This window comes from Rhinolophus sinicus, linkage group LG04 (assembly GCF_036562045.2).
Source record: "Rhinolophus sinicus isolate RSC01 linkage group LG04, ASM3656204v1, whole genome shotgun sequence".
Lineage (NCBI taxonomy): Eukaryota > Metazoa > Chordata > Mammalia > Chiroptera > Rhinolophidae > Rhinolophus > Rhinolophus sinicus.
In genome coordinates, this window is record NC_133754.1 from 120,359,844 (window position 1) to 120,380,717 (window position 20,874).

The following is a 20,874-nucleotide window of genomic DNA, read 5'->3' on the forward strand; positions in this document are numbered from 1 at the left end:
TTCTAGATGATGCAACAACTTAGATTTCTTTAAGGTTTTATGTGACCAAGAAAGTAGAAATAATATGGATAGCTTTGAGAAAGTCACTTCACCTCCCTGGGTCTCATTTCCCTCCTCTGTTCAATGGTGTTCTCTTCTAATCATTCACATTTGGTGGCATTCCTCACAGGACAGCTAGGCTTTAATTGAAGAGTACTTGCTTTAAAATTGTTCATTCGTATCCTGGCTCTGTTCTTACGTAGCTGTTTGAATTTGGTAAGTCGCTTGGCTTTGCTGGGGGGTCAGGGTAGCTGATTTTGAAAGTTCCCTTTTTCCCAGGTGTTCCCATGAGACTGGATGTTACTTCATTTGTCCATGTTAATATCGGGCAGAGAGTAAGCAGTCAAATCCCAAGAATTTTGTTGTTGTTGGACCTAATTGTTATTTTTTACTCAAAAGTGGTGTACTGGTATGTTTGTAAACTGTGAACACATGCGAGTAGATATGCAACTGGCGCCTGTGGCAGAAAACATGGTTCTGTGACTAGAAGAAGAGTGATTTTAAAAGTCAAAAATTTTCAAACACAAATTCTTTTTTGAATAACAGAGAAGTTTCTGGCAAGATTTTAATTGGTGGGGGACTTTATGTTTGTCAACTTGCAGCAAGAAATATTTTATTAAACTAATATTTATTAAGGTCTGTTGTAGTATCCATTACATGTCACTAAATATTATAGTTACCCTCTACCTAAGGCCCTTTCCATATAAGCATTTCTCACCTGATTGAGATCAGGTTCTGCCATGTGACTTGCTTTAGCCAATAAGATTGTAAGGAGGAATTAGATGTGCTGCTTCTGGAAGATGTGAAAGAGAATGAGCAATTGCTGCGTTTCCTTTCTCTCTACCATGAGACCAGCAATGTCCCAGGGCCTGGGACACCCATCAGCCTGGAACTCTTCATGAAAACACTATGGAGCTCTCTTGTCACGTGTGGTGTGATCATGGACTAATATTTTGTCATTGTAATCTGCTAAGATTTTTTTTTTTCCATTGCATGATATTTCTGTCTACCCTGAGTACACTGTGCTTGCTACTGAGAAATATTGGTGAGCAAGGCAAATGTAATCTTGGGTCTTTTATGGATATTACAGTTAAGATGTTATAGTAATGTATGATGCACGTTATAGTACAGGAAGTATGCCATGCATGTCTGCATTGGGGGGACAAAGTTGACCTTGGTGTCAGAGACGACCATCTTGATAATATGCATTTAAGCAGACAGTTTATAAATTAATAGGGATGAAACTGACCAAGGGCCAGGAAGAGGAAGAGAGTGTTGCAAACAAAAAGAAAACCACAGGCCAAGGCATACAGGCAAAAAGGTCATAGTAGAATTGTGGAATTCATTGTTGAGTATGGCTATGCGACAGAGTAAAGGGAGAACGAAGGAGCCGTGGCTGCTGAGATAACATCAGTAATAGTAATATTGAGCTTTGTGCCACGTTCTTTACATACATTTTCCTTGAAATTATTGTCACCATTTTATAGAAGAGGAAATTGAGCCAGAGAGAGGTTTAATAACTTGCCTGTAGCCACACAGCAGGAATGTGATTTTATCTGAGAGGCAATAGGAAATCACTGAATGCTGTTACCCACGGGAGGCTCATGATCAGATTCACATTTTAGAAGGATCATCTGGCTGCAGTACGTTCCCAACTCAGACTCCTGCTGTGGTTGGAGGGAGTGTTGCCCTCAGTTTCTGCTGCTCTTATCAGTATGACTCCATTGACTAAGGCGGTTGATAGGAGGGAAGGTGATAGCTGGAGCATCACAGAAACAGTCCTTTTTCATAAAATGCTTTCTTAAAAATTTATGGTGATGGAAGGAGAACTGACTCTGGGTGGTGAGCACACAATGTGATACATAGATGATGTGTTACAGAATTCTGCACTTGAAACCTATGTAACTTTGCTCACCATTTTCACCCCCAGTAAACTTTAATTAAAAATAAAAATAAAACAAATTAAGAAACTGTATTTTTTTTTTTTTACCAAAAAAATAGGGAACATTTAATGAATTTGCAAGTCATCTTTGCACAGGAGCCATGCTAATGTTCTCTGTCATTTCACTTATTGTATGTGCTACCGAAGTGAGCCGTTCATGTTTTGAAGGAGTAGCGGTAGCATAGGCAAGGAAAAATACGTTGTAAATCTCAAGAGCTTTAAGATTTGGGTAGTAGTTTTAATAACAATATAAATATAATAAATTGATCCCCAAACGAGCACTTGTACGTAATTCAAATAATGGATATGATATTGCATCAATATTTTGAGCATTTCAATTTACTTTTGACTGTAAAATAGATAACATCGTGGGTAAATTAAAGGCAAAGCAGATATCTTTAAGTGGATTTAGTTAGTCGTCCGTGTATTCTTTCCTCCTTGTTTGCTGAGGCTGAATCATAGTGATCATAATTTGTGTTTTTCTTTGTCATAAATAGAGAGATGTATAGAACTCGTTGTTTTCTGTGTGTTGTTTGCTATCCATCAGAAGTATCTAGAGACCTGAGCCTGACTGAAGAGGTCGCCAAGTCAAGATGGCCTAGGGACTGTGATTAGCATGATTGCCATTCAGAGCTTTGTAGCATCCCTTCTGTTTCAACAGAATTCAAAGGAAAAACTGTAGGTAATTTTGATGCTTACAGTGTGCTTCCTATAACCTCCTCTACACACTATCCCCAGAACCCCACATTTTCTCTGTCCCCTTCCTTTTTCCATTTCCCCTTTCCCCTTCTTTTTTTTTCTTTCCTCCCTTTCCCTGCTTGCTTCCTTTTTTCTCTTTTAAAACAGTCAGTGTCTGCAGAAAATAACATGCTAGAAATGAGCTGACTGCCAATATGCATAAGAAGATTTATTGCACCAGAGAAAGGATGTTATGAGACATCGCACATATTAATCTTTCCGTTTTTGTCTATAAAGACCGGGATTTGGCTACTTTCATTGATGTGCTTTTAAGGAGATGCAGACAGTTTTGGGGGTTGGGGGAGGAAAAAGAGATTTACAGCTCATGTGTCCAGGAACACAGTTCTGCTCCGCAGCGGTGGCTTCTCATTCACAGCCACAGCCACTGCACCCTTGCAGGTACCATTTCGAGGGGCTGGCTTGGCAGAGGCTTTTAAGGCGACTCTTTCCAAATAAACTGCCTGGCCAGGGAAGTTGTCAGAAAAGATCTGTGTAGGTTTAGAGATAGTTTTTTTGAAGTTTTCCTGAAATAACCAATAATGAGTTGCTGGCTTTCATAGCTCTTTTTATAGGTCTTGCAGCAGCTGGATCAAAATCTAATGAAGACGTTTGTGTCTGACAATGGCGGGCCTGCACATTCCTGTGCCATTTCTCTGAGTGCATGAATGCGTTTCTTTTGGGAACATGAAAGGCATATTTAGTGACAACTGATGGTTCTTTGTTTTTTAATTCCCAATAATGTCTTCAGTAAGTGCTTTTGTTAACATTTTTGCATTATACAATAGGTGACACAGGAAGATAATCGGTGTGCTGAAAGCAATTAAAGAGTTTATATCCAACTTGTTCTGCCTATTAAATGGATCCATTAGGCATAGAAGCACATTAGCATCTTTACAGTGAAATGATTGTGGAAATAGGTTATTCACGGGGCCTGTGCATCTTCCCCCTGCTGCAATAAGACCTATCTTCAAGATTGGAGAAAAGGAACGAGCCATTTTTCTCCCCTTGGAACTGTAAACAGAAGTAGAACTATTAATAGATGCTGTAGCTAATCCCAAGAAGCTGCAACTGAGAGATTAAATAATGTCGTGAAGGGAAAAAGCTGGAATGAAGGGAGGGGGCGGAGGGGGGGGTGAGTTTCCTGATCACTGAGCTGCCTCAGTCAAGGACAAACTGAAGGACTCCAGCTGATCACAGGATTGACAATTGTATAACAGGGGATTCCTGTTTCCAGCCAAGCAAATATCATTTCATCTGTTTCCTGAGAATTGTTCTAATGGGAAGATTTATGTTTTCCTTTTTAAGTCAAGATGATCTGAAATGGGGTGTGGGTGCCATGGAGATGCCGCTGAGCCTAAAGGGGACAAATGGACTTTGTGAGAAAACAAAACAAAATAAGACAAAACAAAAACCGTGTGTTTTATGATGAAAGAATAACAACAGAACTGGGAGGCCTGTGGGTAAGTTCACTATTTGAGCCTGGGATCCCGTTTTTATTGCCAGATAAAATGTATTATAACAAGAGAGGCTGTAATGTAATTAAATCTTCTACCATCATATTAGAAAGGATTAAATATCCCCAGGTTTCCTTCCTATGAACAGTCTTGGACTTTTGTTCATCCTCGTCAATGAGTACATGTTGACTGAGAAGCATTATGAGTTAGCAGCCCTGCTGAGGAGAATCACGTCTCTTCGAATCTTTACATAAACCATGAGGTTGGCGTTATTGATACAATTTAGAACGATTTGCTCAATGTGTGGTCCATGGACGATGACATCATCATCATCATCATCATCATCATCATCACTTAGAAACTTATTAGAAATGCAAATTCTCTGGCCCTACCACAGCTCTACTACATCAGCATGTGCAACGGTGGGCCCCAGGAATGTGTTTTCACAAGCTCTATAGGTCATTTTTATGCCCACTAAAGTTTGGGAAGCAATGTTTTGTAGATGAGAAATCTGCAGCTCACAGTGTTTGGGTGATATGGCAAGAAAACACACCATCAGAGAAACAGAGTGGAGTTTTGACTTAGTATTTCATCTTATGTCGCAAACTGGGATCTTTCACAGGCTCATTGAAATACCTGGTCATCCCCTCTTGGGAACAGGAACACACTTGGTCTCTGAAAATGGTCTTTCATTAGGGATTGTGACTGAGGATGCTTGGAGTCTATGACTGATCTGAGCTGTTGTTTCTCTGCCAGAACATAAATTCTATTGTCTTTGCCAATATGGCTAGCTTCTGATAGAGGCCAGGCTGGCCCCTTTTCTGGTATGTAAAGAGGCAAGAAAAACTGAAACAGTGTCTGACAGGTGGGTCAAAGGACGAGAATGTGTGGCACTCATCTGTTTCACCTACTGACACACCATGGAGAGGACTGAATGTTGATCATCTGTAAAAATCAGGCGTGAATTCAGCTAGATTGAGGAATCAATTGAGTACTTGAATAATTAGCTCAGGCCTTTGGTAGTCAGGCTGCACTGACCCCTCAGAAGGAGCTGGATGCTCATTAGGATATGACTGCTTTCACTGGCGTCACTTTGCTTTCTCTTCATCCATTTTTTTTTTTTTTACCCTTTTTCTTGATAGCATTTGGAAGTCATGACCCAGAGCTGAAATATATTACTCACTTGATAAAGGCAGGATATCAAAACAAAATTAACACTGTTGTTTGGCAGCTGATACTGTGACTAAAGGATTTCAAGGAGGGAATATGTTAGGGGAAAGAACATCTAGCATCTTAAAGACTGAGGTTCCTACCCTTGGTTGCCACTTGCTACTTTGCATGTCCTTGGGCTTTTTACTTTTAATCTGTCTGAATCATAGTTTACTTCTGTGAAATAGGGAGCGTTTTGTATCTAACAGAGTGATTGTGCCGATTAAGCATGGGGTGACCATGCATTTCAGTTTGCCCAGGAATATCGAGGTTTACATCTTTTGATATAATTGCGTATAGCAGTCCCTTTCACTCTGCAAGTTTCCTGATTTGGATGATACATTATACAGTCACACTAATTAAATAAGATACTGTATATAAAGTGTCATGTCCCATTGGTAGTCAATAAATGAGAGCTGTCATTTGAAAGAGTGCATCTGGGAGCCAGTTGTAGCTCCTCACTAAAGCAGACTTAGTTTTCCTCCCTGGAAAATGAGTGTGGAGACACTCAGGGGTGTGTCTATCTGTGCTAGAGGGTCTGACAAGCCCGTGTCACTCCTGTAGCTAGAGTCTGGGGCAGAACTCACCGGTCACTTCTGCAGAATCGAGTGCTGCTGTCACCTAGGGATAATTGAGCCATTGGTAGAGTGTTTTGGAGCTTTTAGATAAAAACTCATCACCCAGAGAGGAAATATATTACATTTATGGGTACCCATTCAATGCCAGGTGCTCTACATCTGTGAACTCAAAGTGGGCATTACCAGTCCCATCTTATAAAGGAGGAGCCCAGACTCCGGGAAGAAATATTTTTAAGATCGTACATTTAATAAGAGGAGAAGCTGGGAGTTAAATTCTTGTTTTCCTGTCTCCTAGGCTCCTTCTACAACAGTGCTCAAATGTCACAAATAAGGAAGAATTCTAAAGCCACACGAAATGATGAACAATACCGATCCGTTTAATATCTTTCTTGGCTTTCTATCTTTGACAGGTGGAGTAGAAACACTGTCTCACGAAGGGGGGCTATTTCTAAAACCGACCTGCCACTTCTTTGATCTTAATGTTTTCCCCCCATATGCCATCATAGATACAGCTTTTCATAGACCATTGAGCATCCTGGATAATAATTGCTGCTAACTGGCTGCCTCTGCCAAACATCCCCCAATTAAGATTATTAGAAAGCCCAAGTTTTGATTTGGACTTGATGTGGGAGACACTAATGGGTGCAATGAGAGGAAGAGGAGAAAAAAAGGAAGAAAGGCAGGGATGACTGCCAGGTCAGACCCATCTCTGCATAAACAGATGGAGACTTTTTGGAGACACCCATTTCTTCCCACTTCCCTAACCATTTTAGGTTGATTCTGACCTGCATTAGGTAGATAAAGATAAATGTGAGTTTTAAATTATATTTAATCTTCATTAAAGTAATTATCTCTCTTAATGAAAAATTTGCTGGGTTGTGGTTGTGCAATGGAGTAGAAAATCCTAAGTGAATAAAATCAATTTCATTTTCAAGCTAGCTTTTCTGTCCATTAATAAACAAGGCACAGAAAAGATATTCGCTCAGAGTCATGCAGATTGCTTATAGCTCATACAAAGCCAGTTCCACTTATAAAAGCGGGAAGGTTGGCTCTTCGTTTCTGACCCTTCAGTTGTCAACCTACAGGAGTGCTTTCACCCTAAGGATATGCCATGAGTTTTGACACTGGAGCTCCTTGCTGGGACCAGCAGTGAGACAACTGTGGGTGATGTCTCACACCCGAACGAGTGCTCTAATGGAATAGTGTTTGTGTGGTGTGGTGTATTTCATCTGAGTGCTCTGCTTTATTAATCACATAAGTATGAATTAGACTCTGGCGTGCTTATGTTTCCTAATGTATGAAAATTGCTTATTTATTTCCGTGCTGTTACAATGGAAAGAAACAGACTGGTGCTAAATAGCAGTGAACTGTAGTGTGAAGCAATTAAGTGAGTTATGCATGCCCTTCAGAAGGAGGATAATGGGAAATGGTGCCAGCTAGTCCTTGTTGCTGCTGGTAAAATGGAAAAGGACATGTCATGGAGGAATAGAGACTTGCCCATATTTCAATGCAATGATGTGAGCCTATTATTGTAGTTAAATCTTAAAATTTAGCTCCTATGAACTTGCTGATTGGCTTAGTTGAAACATTTGAAAAATAACAAACACAAAAGATCTGAAAAGAGCATCACCCAAGGGAAGTTAAGAATTAATGATTTTGATGATAAATTTTACCTTTACGTCTCTTTCTTTTATGTGCCGCTTTCCCCCTAACACTTAACAATAACGGACACAAATCCATAGGGTCCACACACTCCCACCCCTGCTGTTTGAGGCAGCTACAGTGCAGTGCAAGGAGCAGCTCTACACCTCCTTCCATTGACTATGAATCTCCATATACTGAGTCAGTCACTTACTTGTTACTGATTATTAATTAAATTACACGGTACTTACTATGTTCCAGGTTCTGTTTGAAATGCTACTTCATATAATCTTGGTAACAATGCTATGAAATAGTTACCCTTACTGTTCTCATTTTACATATGAGGAAACTAGGGCAGAAAAAGATGAAACAACTTGCCTAAAATTACACAGCTGGTAAGTGGCAGAGCTGGGATTTGAACCTGGGCAGACTAGCTCTAGGATTCCATGCTCTTAACTACCATACCTCCTTGATTCTGTCATTTTTGTGTGACCAGAGTTACACACACCCCTTAGGACTTTGGTCCCTTGAGCTGTAAAATGGGGGACGTAGCATTTATTGAGGTCTTCCTTAGGTACCATGGTAGGCTCTTTATAGATGTCATCTCATTTACCCCTTACCATTACCTGTAAGGTGGGCAAATTCTCTGCATTTTATACATGAGAAAACTGGCTCAAAGTTATTTTGTAGCTCCAAGGTCACAAGGCATGTAGGGGATGGAGCAAAGTTTCAGACTCAGGTTTGCCTATTCTAAAGCTTATATTTCTTCTCTGTTGTGCTGTAGGGCTCTGAGGGGGCCATATGACACAACGGATGCAAAAGCACCTAACACTTCCTGGCACATTAAACCCTCAATAAAAATTGACTCAGCAAGTATTTGGCAAATTGTATAGAAATGTTTATTATTATTGTCAGTACCTTGGTCTGACAGAAGCAGAGGAAAATGTTCTTCGTGGGAGGATGTGCCCTCTGGGAGGCTGATCTGGTAACAGCCAATAGTGATGTTTGCTGCTCTTACTGCAGACTGTAGTTCAGAAAGTTCTGAAATAGAAAAGACTGATCTCAATTGCTTAATCACAAAATGACAGACCATGTTCCTCCTGGATTCTCTCCTAAAGACATGGCTGCTAGGACTACTATGGAGCTGGATAGGCAAATTGCTTTTTGAAATCTTTGTTTTTGATTGAGAAAATAACACAGAACTATACAAAGAACACTGCAGCAAACACCATGTACTCACTATCTGAGGTGAATACATTATAGGTAATACTCGTTTCAGATCATTTAAAAACATAAGTAACTACAGATAGATTAAATTCCCTTATCCATCATATTACCTTTCCCTGTTTCCTTCTATCCAACTGCCATCATGGATTCTGTGAAATTCAATCCATATCTTTAACTTTTAATTAATATGGACCTAACCAGAAACAGTGGATGACATTGTTTTAAGTATTTCCAGAAATAGTAATTATCTCTACGTGCTATTTTCATAATCAATCTTATGTTAGTGAGATTTAACCATGTCAATACACATATCTAGCTTATTCAGTAATTGTCTAGTATTTCATTCTCTGAATATGTCATTTTTATTTTATAAAAATCAGTTCCAAATAATAGAAAAATAAGAAAACAGTATGAATTATAGCACAAAGAAGGAAAACTGAATAGTCATTTCAGTAGCCCTTCTCAAAATTATGAGTTTCTATTCTATTTCTGGTGCAATATACTACATATTTTATTTTGGGGGCCTAAGTATGTCTTTAATTTTAATTTAATTTTTATTTTTCATTTTTATTTTGGAGCAGCATAAGGAGCTCAAAACATAAACGCAGAAAATCATATTTATATGGAGTCTCCTCTCCGTTTCTCTTCCAAGATGTTGATGACAAATGGTTTCATTCTTATTACACATTAAAAAAAGTCACCAAAAAATGGGTGGAACCCTCTTTGTTACTAAAGATTCTCATTTGAGGTGTGGATGTGCTTAGTCCTTTCTTCAACTTCATATAAAATTTGCCTTTCGGTATAAGAATTTGAGAAGCAGAAAATCAATTATAGGTCTGGGATGACCTACACTGTAGAGTAGTTAAGGATGATTGGTAGCCTTTTTTTAATAATTATATTTTAAATTTGAAATTGAATTGAAGTGGAAAAATAAATTACAGAAACATGCCATTCTCTCTGCACAAGATAAACCTGTTCAATAGAGTGAGAAACAAATGAAGCCATCTTGGGGTTTTCTGTTCCTCTCTCTGGAATGAACACTTTACACCTTGTGATTTCCATTGCCAGTCTCAGCTTTCCTCTACCAATAGGGGCTCTCACAATCATGGAAAAATTTCCTTTTAAATGTAGAAGAAATAGTTCCATCATATGTAGTACTGTAATGTGTCTCTTTTTTTCCTTAGACAAGCTGGAGATGGAGAGAAAGAAACACCTCATTTTTGTTATTCTCTTTTTCAGCAACTCTCACATCCTCATTAAAGCTCCACAAACATGACAACACCTGCATCGGGCCACCTGCTTCTGTTTGTGTGATACAAATAAATTCCTCTCAGAGGTGACATTGGAATTACTACGAAGCATCTGAAATTGTGAGGGATTCTTGATCTGGCTTCTTTTGGAAAGGAATTTGCCTGCCTTATTAGAATTTAGGCCTTGATATTGGAATTTCTAATAATTTAAGGAAAAAAACCTTAGATGAGAAGTGAAAATAAAATCTTCATTACAACACTGAATGAGTTAGCAATGATAAGTAAGGTGATCTGGATATTTAGCCATTCTCTTTTTGGGAATTTCCAAGAGCCTGGATTCTGGAGCCAGACAAGCTGACCTCAGATGGCTCTGCCATTTATGAGCTGTGTGGCCTTGAGTAATTTACTTAACCCCTCTGTGTCTTGCTTTCCTCACATGCCAAATGAGGTTTGAGATTGTAGTACTTCGTATGGGTGTGGCATGTGTTTAATGAATTAAAAATATATGAAAAACACTTTAACAGTGCATGGAGTATCACTAACACTTAGTAAATGAAGTGTTTTTTTTTTTATTGTTGTTGTTTAATTATCTACAGTGTGTTGAGCTTTATTCTAGGCATAAGGAAACACTGGTGAGCATAATACAAACATTTTCTGCTGTCAAAGAGCTTCCATTCTAGTTGGGGAAAACCTAATAAATAAGAAAAAGAAGTAATTAAGATAAAATAATGTTCATAATTTGTAATGCTGAAATTGAAATTGCTAACTGAACATTTATTTTGTGGTTGAGCAAAATATATAAGCCCTTCTCCTTAGATTGTATCATAAGTTCTCATAATTAATTATACACGGCTTGGCTTGGGACCATATAGAAAATATGGATAATGGCTCTAGAACTTGAACCTAATCGAGTATATGCCACATTCTTATGTTGGAGAATTGTATCTTCTTCATTTTCTGTCAACCCTCCTGTATGGCCATTTAACAATTTGCATGTAAGGGAGGTCATTTTCTTCCAAAAGGACCATTGCAATGGGCTGCGGTCTAGATGAGGGCTGAATCAATCTCATTGGAGCCTATGTTTTATTTTGTATTATGCTTCCTTCCAGTAGGTACATATCACAACTGATTAGCCCATGAGTAGAAGTCATAGAAATGGAATTACTTCAAGAATATATTAAGCATATACAAATCTCTGTAACTGAAACTTGGTAAGGCAGTTTATTTTGCCTATTGTACAAATGGTAGACACCCAAGACCCAAATGATAACACTTTTGAATCTACAGTTTCTTGCCAGAAATGGACAAACAATAGCAACAGCATATTGTATCAGAATAGCAGTAATGGTATTCACTACAGCCAGAGCCAGCTTCACAGCAAAGGGTAGAGAGAGGCCAGTAGTAGGCTCCTGTTGTCCTTGGGCAGGGACACATCAGATGTCCCTTTCCTTTCAGATCAGGAACACACCTCAGAACCAGAAAGCCCAAGATGGAGTCCAAAGTGGCGCTCTCAGACCCCTGCTGGGTACATAGGTACATTATTGCTCTATGACCAGACCCAGTGTCAGAGTCCTCTGAGAATCTCACCGAATCTGGGTGTAAACCATCTGTCTTGCTCTAATTGATAAACAGTGCCGATAGGCTGGTACACTGCTTGAACTTGCTCTAAAACAACACTATTAAAAAGTACATTTCATGCCTTGACCAGATGTCAGTACTACATATGGATTTCAGAAAAAGAGCTGAGGCCAATTCCAGGCTTGCTGGAATTAACCCTCTTAGCACACCTATTTTAATGATGAGTTAAGTCTAATCCCTTCAAGATTTCCACAGTTGCCTCTATATGTAGTATAGAAACAATTACTACAAATTTCTGAGGAAACGTATTGTACAGAATATAAGTGTAGCTCTGCTCAGAGAAATACGGATGATAGAAGCACAGAGTGGTGAATTTTAACTGACCTCGCTAAAAATTCCTAAACAGAATGTATTAAAAAATTTGGGAAGACTTTGAGAAAATCTCCAGATATCATTGAGGGGTCATGAGAACAAGTGACACCATAGAAAGTAATTTTATTTTCTGAGATCTAAATAATACCCAAATCTTCTTTTTTATTCATTTGCAAAGCATTTGACAAAGACTTTTGCGGTATTTTGGTGGATAAGATGGAGGAATATAGTACAGATGATTGGAATTTATATCTGGTGGAAAAACTGTGCCCAAGTAGCTCTTGTTAATGAATTGGAGCCAGCTTGGGGGAGAGCCATAGAGGCATGCCACGTAAGACACAAGACACGAATACAGAAGAGGTAGTTAATACGCTCCAAAGATGCAGAGATGGAGGTAAGCTATAAACTGCGCCAAAATGATTAAAACTGACCTTAATTGGCATCTCTCATTTAACAGCAGCTACTATTTATCAAATACTTCGAAGATGCCAGACATCCTATTAGGCCTTTATAAGTATTAACTCACTGTTCCTCACAACCTAATGAGATAGGTATTCTGATTGCCTCAGGCATCTAGAGGTGCTCCCCAAGGCTCAGGGAGCTTGAATAACTTGCTTGAGGTTACACAGCTTGTGAGTGGTGAAGACAGGTTCCAAACTCAGGCAATCTGATTCTCAATCGCATGCATCTCAGTAGGATTCAAGGGAAGGGTTAGGGAAGCTTCACTGACCATCTTTGCAAAATATTTTAAATATGCAACCTGCTCAGTATAAGTCCTTTGAAATAGCTTCTACAGCTACTGAAAAACGGGCGGTATTACTTTCCATCCCTCTTTTTTCTCCATTAATTCACATTGTTTTAAGAGTAGGTGATAAAGTGTGGTTTTGATGATTGTATTCCCTTGCTGAAAAGCTTTTGATAGTTCTCCATTGCTTAACTAAATTCTTTTGCTCAACTTTCATTCTAGCCTCAACTCCCGTTACCCTTCCCACAGTACATGCTACTCACTTGAGGCTATTTCTGCATGCTCAAACTTGTCCTGGATTTTTCTGTTCCCTTGCAAATTAAACTATTGAAAACTTGTCCTTCTTTAAAGTCCCAGGTCAAATATGCTCTCCTCCAGGGGTAGTTGAGAGGCTGAGAGAACTACTGAACATAACAAGAGAAGAAATTATTGTCATGATTATTATGTATTAATTATTTATGTGCCAAAGGATATCACACATGGGTTTTTTAATTCAGTCACCCGCTGAGTCTCAGTCCTGTTTTTCTCTTGAAAGAAATTGGACTCATATATGCTGGTCTTTTATACAAAACTGGATAAAGCATGAACACAGTTTACCTAAGACTGTTTCAAGAAAGCCACCCATTGTGGTTTTTATTTGCACTTCTCTAATGATTAGTGAGGTTGAGCATTTTTTCATATGTCTGTTTGCCATCTGTATGTCCTCTTTAGAAAAATGTCTCTTCATGTCCTCCGCCATTTTTCAATTGGATTGTTTGTTTTTTTGGTGTTGAATTGAATGAGTTTTTTATAAATTTTGGATATTAACAACCTGATGCTGAAACTGAATAATAACGAATGTCAACTATAATTTAATATATATATATATATATACATATACATAATATATATACATATACATACATGTATATATGTGTATATATATGTATATATATAAAATCACAAGAAGCGGAGTACAGCATAAGGAGTAGAGACAGTGGAAATGTAATGGCTGTGTGCGATGTCAGAGGGGTAGTAGATGGGGGGGTTTATCACTTTGTGAGGGGTATAAATGATAAATGTCTAACTATTACAGCACTTTGTACAGATGAAACTAATAAAAAACAAAAAAAAGAAAGCCATCCATTAACAGATCTTGTGTTGTCCCAAAGCTTCCCCTGAATACTGTAGCTTCACTGGGGGCCCCAGCTAGGCAGCGTTGTGTGGTCGTCAGCGATTCACAAGTGGGATAGACTGAATGTCACAGAAGCCTATCAAAATTGTCAATAACCTGTTCCTAGAGATTCCCCATATTTTCCCCCTAAAGTTTCTCAGTCTCGCTTTGTTGCCCTGCCCCTATACATTATTTTTGCCCTCCGCTTATATGCTTCAAAACATGTAGTTACCTATAAAGTAACATGGTACGCTATTTTACAATATAGAAAACATTTTATCTCAATTCCAAAGGTAGATGTGATTCTTCCTTTTCTTACTGCAACACCCACCAGGGATGGTCTTTGCTTTAACTAGACATTCAGACTCACCAGACACCAGAGGCTATCCTTGACGTAAGTCTAATCAGAAGGTGTAGGACTAAACCACAGCTGGAGCCCCTTTAGCAGTCTATGCAGCAGTTGACACAGCTGCTCATGGTCAGCTCTCTTACAAGGGAATGAAATCCACATGGGACAGCTGCCTTGGCTTAAAAGCTTCATGCCTAACGAGAGCCAGGATCTCTTGTGACATCGCCACAGGCGTAGCTTCCAGAGTCCCCACAGACCAGCGTCGTCATAATCAGAGAAACCCAGAGCTTGGTGTCGCATCAGGGATTTAGAATTCTTCCAGGTCAGAGTCAATCTGTCTCTCAGGGGTCATTTTTTGGGCCATAATCAATATTGCCTAATACAGTATCATAGTTGATACATACCCTTTGTATGCATTTCCAAGGAAACACCTAGGAAGTGAACCAACGAACAAACCCTCACCCAGAAGGGGATACTTTTTAACCCATTGCCCAAACTTAGAAACATTGTGAATTTTATTTCTTTGGGCTGATTGCTAGGAAATTGGAAGCATTTTGAGGAGAAAGCAAGGTACAGAGTGAGGGATTTATGAGCCCCTAGTATTAATTTGCTCAGATGATATCTGGATGATTGTGGTTATCACACTTTTCTGAGGTAGTGTAAAAGTAGTAGTTTCATAATTTAAGGAAATTTTTGAAAGATAAATACTATTTCTTCCCTGATTATAACAGGCTTATTGAACAATGACTATGATGGTATCATAATGATTGGAAGTAACCCTATTTTATTAATGGGACACTAGAACTCAGAATGATTAAACCATTTGTCTAATTCCTACAGGAAAACCTCACATGTCATTAATCAGATGATTTAAAGTATTGCCTCTTGAACTTGCCAATAAGTATACATGGCTTTCAAAAACTGTACAGTTTTGTCTTATTTTTTCATTTAACATTATATTATAAACATTCCCAGTAATTTCACCTAGCTTTAACGATTATCATTTACAAATATCAGCCCACTGTTCTAACACATTGAAATAAAATAATTTGCTTAACAATACCCTGTTCTTACTTATGTATTTTATTTTTAATATTTTATTTCCAGAGTTAATGTTGCCAGGACATCTTTTATGGAACTTTTTTTTTTCCAGATCTCTAGTTATTTCTTTTGCAATTTATTCTGTTGTAATGCAGAGAAAATAATCATCTCTCCCGAGATCTGATAAATAGTAGCGCATTGTATTTTTCTAATTTTACTATGGTTTCAGTTCTTATATTTAAATTTTTACTCCATATGGAGATTATTTTGCTTTTCAGAGGAAGATATGGATCCAATTTGTTCTTTTTCATATTGCTAACCAATAATCTCAGCCTCCATATTTAAAATAATCACTTTCTACTTGTTTCTAAAAATGTTATGATAGTAGAGAATGTCTTTATATATGTTTGGACCAGTTTCTGATCTCTCTCCTCTAATCCACTAAAGTAGGTATTCATTTGGGCTGTAATGACGTGGAGTTTTAATTATTGTTTCTGTGTATCACATTCCATCATCTGCTTCGATACTCTTTTCTCCTTATACATTGTTGATGTTATTTCAGTATATTATTGATATTTTCATTTTTAAAATAAATTTTATAATCATTTGGCTACGTTCTACACACACATACACACAATTCTTGATGAGATTTTAATTGGATTTCATTAACTCTAAATTAACTCGACTGGACATGTTTGCAACTTTAGTCTTCATTTTCTGGAATACATCTACATATTTATCTCTCTCTCTGTTAATTTTCCTTTAGTTTGTTTTTTTCTTAAACTGGGTTATACATGTCTTTTAAATTGTTTCTTTCTTTCTTTTTTTGCTATTCTGAATGAAACTTTTTTTTCCCATTTGTTTAATTTTTGGCTATAGCAGAGTACCAAGTATAATTTTTTGGTGTAATTATCTTGCATTCATGCATTTATTTCTTATTTCAAAATGTTAGCAATTAAAAATAATTTTCAGGTATGTTATAATAATTTGAAAATTAATTAATTTATTTAGTTTTCTAATACTTAACTTGATAATATTAGTTTTCATCCTTACTGAATTTCTGAGAATTCTTCAAGTAACACTATCGAATAATAATGCTTATTTAGTCCTTGATTAAAAATTATACACTTTAAAAGGAATGGTGGGATGTGTATTCTTTGTTCACTAAATAATACTTTAAAAAATAACATAAGTGAAATTGTATCATTGAGTTGATTTTGTTTCAGAAAAAGAGGCTCTTCAACAAATAAAAATAATTATTCTATTTTATTTCCTATATATTTATTAAAGCACAAAAATTATCAAATATATTTTTTATTCATTGAAATAATCATGTGATTCCTTTTCTTTAACTTATTTATTTGTATATTATAGTTACAGGTTTCTTAATGTCGAGCACTCTGCTTTATACTCTGAATTAATATTCCTGATACAATATCACTTGGTCAAGGTGTAAGAACAACATTTTAAGAGGTTTTTATTAACAACTGGGAGTAAATTTACCAGTGGGTGACCAGGATGGTGAAAGATGAGGAAATGACATTGTTATGAGAACTAGAATATTTAGCCTGCAGAAGAGAATACTTAAATTATCCCTCTTAGAAGGAAGAATGGTGGTTGGTTTTTAAGTTTAAAGGCCTTATATCTGAAAGGATTACTTTTGATTCATTTTTTTCCAGAGGGAAGCACAAAATGAGATGTTACAAAAATAAAGATTTTAAAGCATTTTTAATATGAGTTACAGAGCTTTAAAATTGAAATGTCTTGGTTCATAAACAAGTGTGATTTGTCATCAATATGCTTGTAAATGTTGAAGCAGAGTCTGAATGACCTTCGATTTACAGAAAAGCTGCTGCATTGGTTGGAGGAGTTGGTCTGGATGATCTTTAAGGTATTTTCTAATTGCAATACTATAAATCTATGCTTATGTGGTTGAAGCACACATTATCTCCATTCTAGAAAAAAGTTTTAAAACTGATGTGGTAAGCAGAATTCTAAAATGGCCCTCCAAATTCCTTGTTCTTGTATTTAGGTACGAGGATAGAAAAACTAAGCTGTCATAGACCTCTTACTAGTAAGGCGGTGTGTGGTCCCTCAAAAGATGAGAGGGAAAAGTCTCAGAAACTTAGATATCTAGACAGAGCAAATAATTTCAAGTGAATGAAAAAATGAGACTAAAGAAAGAGACTACTTGAGTTGGTAGAAAGGTAATTTCCAGAAACATATTAAAACTAATGAAAACCATATTGTAACTAGAAGTAAAGGTTTTACTAGAAGGAGGGATAGAAGTTAAGTCAATTCAGAACATGGGACCTGAAATTATAAAACAGCCTGGGGTAGCCACTGATTGGGGAGGAGGGGATGGCAATTGGACAAACAAAAAATTCCAAATTCATGAAGATCTTAATTGTACTTTAGGAAGTATTATTTTGCCTGCTTTAACAGAGTTGTCATGGCTCATAAGCAACAAGTGAAGCCAAGTATATTTATGATTTTCATAAATAGGTATTTATGTACATTTTATTATAGGTACAATGTAAAAATGAGCTATGTATACATTTTATTTTTTTAAAGAGTACTTATGAAAGTATTGAGTGGTATAACACTGCTTCCTTCAGTTACTCATACCTGTTGAATGAATAACCACAGTAACTTAAAATAAAGCGCTCATATCATATAATAAAAACTTCATCAGAAGAATGTTTGATCTCTCAGAAATAATTGGGAAAATATTTCTATAATCTGCTGTTAGATCTAGTTGGTTCACACCGTCTCAAGTTACCTGGATGAAATCTGAAAATGGCCCCCCATACAAGGAGAGCAAGGAGACATGGAAGAGAGAGGCAGACCACTTCAGATTGGTAGGTGGCAAGTTTAAGTGGAGGAACTTATATAAGAAGGCTCGCCTTAGGCACCGCCAGAATCTTAAAAGTGTAATAGAGGCCTTAAATGGGTTCAGTCATGTATACCATCCACAACACATTATTCTCAACAATACATTGCTTTGCAGAGATGCTGCAGATGTGAGAATGGTAGACAGAATGTACATTCCAAGGATGGGGAGGGGATGTGGAGTCTGACATTGCCTGGGTCCAGCTCAAAAGTCCACCAGCAGTCACATCCTCTCAATGACCTCCTCCAACAGACCTCAGAACATTTTCAGAGACAGAACCATCACAATGCTATACAATAGCTAATTATAATGACTACCATTAACAAAACTGTGTTGTAGTGAGTGTTCATTTCTTGCTGCTCCTTCTTTCCTGTCCTGGACATGGATTCCCTGTGGCTGGAACAGTTTCTTGCCACACTGACTTTGGGGTTGCCCATGTGGTTTGTTATGGCCAATGAGAATTGGGCAGAAGTGCCAGTGTGTGACATCTTAACAAATTTCCACCAGCATTTTTACACATCTGCTATTCACAATGAGAGGAATATGCCTGTGGTAGGCCTTGTTCTTTCATCCTGAATCCTGGATGGAGAGTCATGGAGCAGATCTGAACCCAAACTGTATACTGGAATCAAGCTCATCTTAACTGGCCAGGTAAGCTCAAACTCATTAAGCAGCACCATGGACATCATGAACATTCCCAAAGAAGAAATGATGATTGCTGTTGAAAACCAAAGATTTTTGAGTTAGCTTCTTTATTTAACAAAATCTGACTAACATAAATATTTAATTTTCTAGGTACTATGCTAGGAGCTTTATGTTTGTTATTTCAACCCTACCAAAATATTATAATAAACTGTTATCTTATAAAAATATTATAATTATTAAATAAAGTGATATTAATATCTCAATGTTATAAATGAAGAGACAGGTTCAGAAATATTTAGTTTACAGAGAGGAGCAAGATGGTGTAGTAGGTAAATGCTGTGCTTGTCTCCCCCCATCACCACATTAAAATTACAACTCAATTATAGAACAATCAACTTGGAGAACCATCTGAAGACCAGCTGAACAGAAGTCCTATGACTAAGGATATAAAGAAGAGGCCACGTCGAGACTGGTATGAGGGGCAGAGATGTGAAATGGGCTTGCCCCACACCTGCATGTGGTGGTCGAAAATGGGGAGGGATATCTCAGCTGCAGAGGTCCCCTCTGAAGAGTGAGGGGTCCCAGCCCCACACTGCCCTCCTCAGACCAGGCTTCCAGGGCCAGAAAGAGGAGTCCCCACAAAATCTGACTGAAATTCTGTGGGAATTTTGTCCATTGGGGTGAGAAAGAGCACTGCTGGAAACCCAGACATCCTCTTCGAGGGCCCGTGCATAGACTCACTCACTTGCAGACACTTACCCTGGGATCCAGAGAGAGGAATGGTGACTCAGGAGGTGCCAGAGAAATACAGGGAAAGACTGAGATGTATGGTGTTAGGGCAAGAGCTGGAAGGACAGTTGCCATTTTCCCTGTGTAGAACTGTCCTCCAATATAGCTGGTAGGAAGGTGTGATCTTTCCTGTGTTGAGCCCTCCCCCACACGGCAAAATCTGAATCTGCACTGGCCTGGTGAGCTCCTTGGGACCCCACCCCAACAACTTATATACTTCTGGAGGCACTTTCAGTGGCTTTAACCAGCCCTGCCCTGGGCATGGCAGAGATTCTTTCAGCAGCAATCAACAGACCTCAGGGCACACACTGCCAGAGATACTTTCAGTACCAGGCAACGAGCACTGGCCTGACCAGCAGTCTTTTTTGGACAAATCTTGGGGGTCTGAGGGCCCGAGGTCGGCAGTGGCTTGCCTTGGTGTGTTCTAAGACTTGTGAGTGGCTCCAGGGTCAGCACTGGGGCCAAACCTGAATCTGCATTACTCTGGTGAACACCACTCATCGTACCCAGGTGACTCCCTCAGTCCCCACCTTACCCACTGGCATACTGCCTGAGATATTTCAGTGGTTGAACCTTATGGGTGGCAGGTAGGTGGCGTCAGGCCCTGGACTGCCCTGGGCTTTTGCTGAGCTAGTCCAGACCTGGTACTGGTGGCAGCCAGCCTTAGTTCACAGTGTGGGCTCTATCACAAGCCTCCAGGTCCAGCATAGGCACTGACCAACTGCAGCTGGCTATGTAACTAATACCAGACAGCCTTGGGCTGTTTACAAGCAGCGGCTGACCTTGGCCTACACAGGAGCCCCTCCAAAGCAGCCTCAGAACCAACACACCCAGAGGCTGGCTTTCGACAACATTAGAGTACCACCCGATTGTCCCATAAGTGGCACACCCAAAGGGTGGTCTCTCCAGGCACATGAGTCCACTGGGATGAATCTCACACTGTGGGGTCAGACCCAAAACAGCAGCTTTTATGCTATTGGCGTGGCCAATTCTCACAGCCAGTTTGAGAGTCAGTCACACCCACTGAGGTGTCAAGAGCAATGGAAGCTCAACTACAACAGGAGGGAACACATAACCTAAGGAAGGGACACTCCTGGAGCACCTAGAGCAGGTGATCAGGGAGACTGTGCCACTGGGCCATACCAGGCACCTACTACATATTGCCACCTGGCCAAGACTGGGATATAGCAGATCTAACTAATATATAGAAACGAACACAGAGAGGCAGCCA

The 20,874-nt window shown here is 38.6% G+C and overlaps 1 pseudogene; it reads right to left on the bottom strand.

Annotated features, from left to right (window-relative positions):
* Nucleotides 1–2,032: 2,032 nt before the first annotated feature.
* Nucleotides 2,033–2,133, bottom strand: LOC141571394 (U6 spliceosomal RNA; annotated as a pseudogene).
* Between the last annotated feature and the right edge of the window lie 18,741 nt (nt 2,134–20,874).